The 6,334-nt window shown below is 37.6% G+C and overlaps 1 pseudogene across 1 annotated transcript; it reads left to right on the top strand.

Annotated features, from left to right (window-relative positions):
• Positions 1 to 3,204: 3,204 nt before the first annotated feature.
• On the top strand, positions 3,205 to 4,123 carry LOC307054012 (olfactory receptor 5AC1-like; annotated as a pseudogene). Its single transcript has one exon. The product of its transcript is annotated as an olfactory receptor 5AC1-like (transcript).
• Positions 4,124 to 6,334: the final 2,211 nt, after the last annotated feature.

Here is a 6,334-nt window from a genome sequence, read left to right as displayed (position 1 = left end):
CACCTGCTGACGCAGGGGACACGGGTTCATGCCCCGGTCCAAGATCCCACATGCCGTGGAGAGGCTGGGCCCGTGAGCCATGGTCGCTGAGCCTGCGCGTCCGGAGCCTGTGCTCCAGAACAGGAGAGGCCACAGCAGTGAGAGGCCCGTGTACCGCAAAAAAACAAACAAACAAACAAAAAGAATAAAGTATCTAGGAATAAACCTACCTAAGGAGACAAAAGACCTGTATGCAGAAAATTATAAGACACTGATGAAAGAAATTAAAGATGATACAAATAGATGGAGAGATATACCACGTTCTTGGATTGGAAGAATCAAAATTGTGAAAAATGACTCTACTACCCAAAGCAATCTACAGATTCAATGCAATCCCTATCAAACTACCAATGGCATTTTTCACAGAACTAGAACAAAAAGTTTCACAATTTGTATGGAAACACAAAAGACCCCGAATAGCCAAAGCAATCTTGAGAACGAAAAATGGAGCTGGAGGAATCAGGCTCCCTGACTTCAGACTATACTACAAAGCTACAGTAATCAAGACAGTGTGGTACTGGCACAAAAACAGAAAGATAGATCAATGGAACAGGATAGAAAGCCCAGAGATAAACCCACGCACATATGGTCACCTTACCTTTGATAAAGGAGGCAGGAATGTACAGTGGAGAAAGGACAGTCTCTTCAATAAGTGGTGCTGGGAAAACTGGACAGGGACATGTAAAAGTATGAGATTAGATCACTCCCTAACACCATACACAAAAATAAGCTCAAAATGGATTAAAGACCTAAATGTAAGGCCAGACACTATCAAACTCTTAGAGGAAAACATAGGCAGAACACTCTATGACATAAATCACAGCAAGATCCTTTTTGACCCACCTCCTAGAGAAATGGAAATAAAGACAAAAATAAACACATGGGACCTAATGAAACTTAAAAGCTTGTGCACAGCAAAGGAAACCATAAATAAGACCAAAAGACAACCCTTAGAATGGGAGAAAATATTTGCAAATGAAGCAACTGACAAAGGATTAAACTCCAAAATTTATAAGCAGCTCATGTAGCTCAATAACAAAAAAACAAACAACCCAGTCCAAAAATGGGTAGAAGACCTAAATAGACATTTCTCCACAGAAGATATACAGACTGCAACAAACACATGAAAGGATGCTCAACATCTTTACTCATTAGAGAAATGCAAATCAAAACTACAATGAGATATCATCTCACACCAGTCAGAATGGCCATCATCAAAAAATCTAGAAACAATAAATGCTGGAGAGGGTGTGGGAAAAAGGGAACACTCTTGCACTGCTGGTGTGAATGGGAATTGGTACAGCCACTATAGAGAACAGTATGGAGGTTCCTTAAGAAACTACAAATAGAACTACCATATGACCCAGCAATCCCACTACTAGGCATATACCCTGAGAACACCATAATTCAAAAAGAGTCATGTACCAAAATGTTCATAGCAGCCCTATTTACAATAGCCCGGAGATGGAAACAACCTAAGTGTCCATCGTCGGATGAATGGATAAAGAAGATGTGGCACATATATACAATGGAATATTACTCAGCCATAAAAAGAAACGAAATTGAGCTATTTGTAATGAGGTGGATGGACCTAGAGTCTGTCATACAGAATGAAGTAAGTCAGAAAGAGAAAGACAAATACTGTATGCTGACACATATATATGGAATTTTAAAAAAATGTCATGAAGAAGATAGGGGTAAGACAGGAATAAAGACACAGACCTACTAGAGAATGGACTTGAGGATATGGGGAGGGGGAAGGGCAAGCTGTGACAAAGCGAAAGAGAGGCATGGACATATATACACTACCAAACGTAAGGTAGATAGCTAGTGGGAAGCAGCCACATAGCACAGGGAGATCAGCTTGGTGCTTTGTGACCGCCTGGAGGGGTGGGATAGGGAGGGTGGGAGGGAGACGCCAGAGGGAGGGGATATGGGAACATATGTATATGTATAACTGATTAAATTTGTTATAAAGCAGAAACTAACACACCATTGTTAATAAATTATACTCAAAAAAATAAAATAAAATAAAATAAAATAAATTGAATCCAGATATTTAAAACATTAAACACTGGCTATTCTTTCCACTTCGGTGTTTTTTGTAATGTTACATTCTACCCTGACTTTGATAGTCTCACTTGTAATCTCAAAAATGGCAGGGAAGGAAAATCCTTATAATTGTTTTAGAATTATGTGCTTCTGACATATTAGAAACATTCTTGGTTAACTGCATGATAATTGTCTACATTGGCATGTAGAGTCCTAGCTCTTAGATTCTTCCCAAATCTGCAGATAAGCTGGCTAACATCTGTTCTTTTCTCTCTTCTTAAAGGAGGGGTTTTTTAACATCACTGGTAAAACACAGAGTTACAGTTTTACAGTGTGGATGAGCTAGGAATAACAGTGTTCTAGCTTAGGAGACACTAAATAAATGTTTGATGATTATGTTCACATATGAGAATTTATTGAGTAAAATTAAAAAGAGTCTATTTGAAATTTGTGTTCTTTTGAGGAATGTATAATCAAGAGTCTATTAGGAATTTGGGGTAATTTTTCATGAATACATAATCAAACATAATGATAATGGATAGGAAACAGCAAAAATGAAATTTTAACTTACTGTCTTATTACTCTACCCATTAATGTCTTAGTAGGAAATGATACATATCTGTCATACAAAGATAGAGTCTATTTTTTTAGTTCAATAGAAAAGTTACAATTGAGTTCTTGAGAAATGGTGAAAACACTTTTGAACCTGCACCAGTCTCACTTTTTAGAGACTGTAGAATAAAACGTATTACATATTATTTATTCTTAATTTTGTAGAACATTTCACTGTTAATACATTCAGTTTTAAGGTATTTATGAGTGACAAGTTATGGACTAAGTCAAATTGTGTCCACAGACTGCTCCATAAACCTTTTAGGTAAATATATATTTGAAAAACCTTTAAAAAACTCCTTCCTCCTCAGAATTCTTTACAATATACTTAACACTCTTAAGCGTGTTTTAAAAAAGAGAGACCCTTTACCTTCATATTTTTTCAGTACGGGGCATCTGAAATACAGAAATGTGACACTGCAATCCAATATAAAATTTCAATTAACCTTGATTAATTTTTTTCATTTCATTTCTCCATTGCAGTGATCAGTCTGAGTGAGTATGATTGAAGCAAACAAGACACTGGTGACTGAGTTTGTTCTCACAGGACTTACAGATCTTCCAGGGCTGCAGATCCCCCTGTTCCTGGTATTCTTGGTCATCTACTTCATCACCATCGTGGGCAACCTTGGACTGATTTTTCTCATCGGTAGGACCCCCATCTTCACACCCCCATGTACTTATTCCTTGGCAGTTTAGCCTTTGCAGATGCCTTTTCTTCATTCGGTGACACCCAGGATGCTTGTCAACACCTTAGACAAGAGTCACATGATATCCCCCTTTGAGTGCATGGCCCAATGCTACTGTTTTGGTTCTAGCGTCACCACAGAATGTTTCCTTCTGGTGGTGATGGCCTATGACCGCTATGTAGCCATATGCAACCCCTTGCTTGATCCAGTGGTGATTTCCAATAGACTCTGCACTTGGTTGATAAGTGTGTCATATGTAATTGGTTTTCTGCATCCTATAATTCATGTAGGATTAGTATTTAGATTCACTTTCTGTAGGTTCAATATAATACATCATATCTACTGTGAAATCTTGCCACTTTTTACAATTTCTTGCACTGACCCATCTATTAATGCCTTGGTGCTTTTTATTTTTGCCACTTTTATACAAGCTTTTACTTTTATGACCATCATAGTCTCTTACAGCTGTGTCCTCTGCCATCCTGAAAAAGAAGTGTGAAAAGGGCAGGAGCAAAGCCTTCTCCACGTGCAATGCTCACCTGTTTTCTGTTTCCTTGTTCTATGGCACTCTCCTCTTCATGTATGTGCGTCCTGGGTCTGGCCTGGATCAATATCAGGATAAAATGTATGCACTGTTCTACACGATTATAATTCCCCTGCTAAATCCCTTTATTTACAGCCTAAGAAACAAGGAAGTTTTAGGTGCACTTAGAAAAATGATAAAGAAATAAATATTTATCAGGAAAACTTTGATTAGTCTTTCCTGTTTACTCTCTGTTTAAATAAAGTATAATAACTGGCCCTGGATTTTGCACATAGTAGGGAGTAAGTAGTTGTTAAATGAATGATAATAATCTTTAGACTAGATATGCTTGTCTTAGTTATAACTGAACCTGGTCCTCAAAATAACTGATGAACAGGGTAAGACATCACTTACTTCTTGTTGGTTTAAATCCATCCATATGAATGAAACTGAAATCCCCGAAGTACTAAGTTTGATATACATGTAAGCTCTTCTGATTCCAGATACACACATTTTAAAACTCTTACGAACTTACGTTCTTTTAAAGGAAGACTCAAGTCTACCTAAATCCTCTGTTTAGAAAGTACTAATGCCCTCCAAAATAATTCTTGAGCATGTAATTTTTCAAAACCTTCTCTTTAGTTAATATTTATAAAGAGCCAAAAAACTGTACAACAAAGTAAATTGTTAGACTTAAATATGACAACATATATCCCTCTTGAGGCATTTAAACGAACATTTCTACGAGTTTTAACAGCAATTTTGCAAATTAACATATTTTATTGGATTCGTAGATAGGTATAACAATTAATAAATACTCAAAATAATTAATTTTCCTGTAATATAATTAAAATTTCTGAGTTTAAAAAAATTCTCCCCCTTTTTTTTAACGTCTTTATTGGAGTATAATTGCTTTACAATGGTGTGTTAGTTTCTGCTGTATAACAAAGCGAATCAGCTATACATATACATATATCCCCATATCTCCTCCCTCTTGCATCTCCCGTCCACCCTTCCTAACCCACTGCTCTAGGTGTTCAAAAAGCACCCAGCTGATCTCCCTGCGTGATGCAGCTGCTTCCCACTAGCTAACTATTTTACATTTCCTAGTGTATATATGTCAATGCTAATCTCTCACTTCATCCCAGCTTACACTTCCCTCTCCCTGTGTCCTCAAGGTCATTCGCTACGTCTGCATCTTGATTCTTGTCCTGCCTCTAGGCTCTTCAGAACCTTTTTTTTTTTTTTAATTCCATATACACGTGTTAGCATATGGTATATGTTTTTCTCTTTCTGACTTACTTCACTCTGTATGACAGACTCTAGGCCCATCCACCTCACTACAAATAACTCAATTTCGTTTCTCTTTATGGCTGAGTAATATTCCATTGTATATATGTGCCACATCTTCTATATCCATTCCTCTGTCGATGGACACTTAGGTTGCTTCCATGTCCTGGCTATTGTAAAGAGAGCTGCAATGAAACTGTGGTAAACGACTCTTTTTGAATTATGGTTTTCTCAGGGTATATGCCCAGTAGTGGGATTGCTGGGTCGGATGGTGGTTCTATTTTTAGTTTTTTAAGGAACCTCCATACTGTTCTCCATAGTGGCTGTATCAATTCACATTCCTACCAACAGTGCAAGAGGGTTCCCTTTTCTCCACACCCTCTCCAGCATTTATTGTTTGTAGATTTTTGATGATGGTCATTCTGACTGGTGTGAGGTGAAACCTCATTGTAGTTTTGATTTGCATTTCTCTAATGATTAGTGATGTTGAGCATCCTTTCATGTGTTTGTTAGCAATGTATATATCTTCTTTGGAGAAATGTCTATTGAGGTCTTCTGCCCATTTATAGATTTGGTTGTTTGTTTTTCTGATATTGAGCTGCATGAGCTGCTTGTAAATTTTGGATATTAATCCTTTGTCAGTTGCTTCATTTGCAAATATTTTCTCCCATTCTGAGCATTGTCTTTTCGTCTTGCTTATGGCTCCTTTTGCTGTGCAAAAGCTTTTAAGTTTCATTAGGTCCCATTTGTTTATTTTTGTTTTTATTTCCATTTCTCTAGGAGGTGGGTCAAAAAGGATCTTGCTATGATTTATGTTGTAAAGTGTTCTGCCTATGTTTTCCTCTATGAGTTTTATAATGTTCCACCCTACATTTAGGACTTTAATCTATTTTGAGTTTATTTTTGTGTATGGTATTAGGGAGTGTTCTAATGTCATTCTTTTACATGTAGCTGTCCAGTTTTCCCAGCACCACTTACTGAAGAGGCGGTCTTTTCTCCATTGTATATTCTTGCATCCTTTATCAAAAATAAGGTGACCATAGGGGCTTCCCTGGTGGCGCAGTGGTTGAGAGTCCGCCTGCCGATGCAGGGGACACGGGTTCGTGCCCCGATCCCGGAGGATCCCACA

This window comes from Hyperoodon ampullatus (assembly GCF_949752795.1).
Source record: "Hyperoodon ampullatus genome assembly, chromosome: 5".
Taxonomy (NCBI): domain Eukaryota; kingdom Metazoa; phylum Chordata; class Mammalia; order Artiodactyla; family Ziphiidae; genus Hyperoodon; species Hyperoodon ampullatus.
This window is presented reverse-complemented; position numbering and strand designations above follow the sequence as displayed.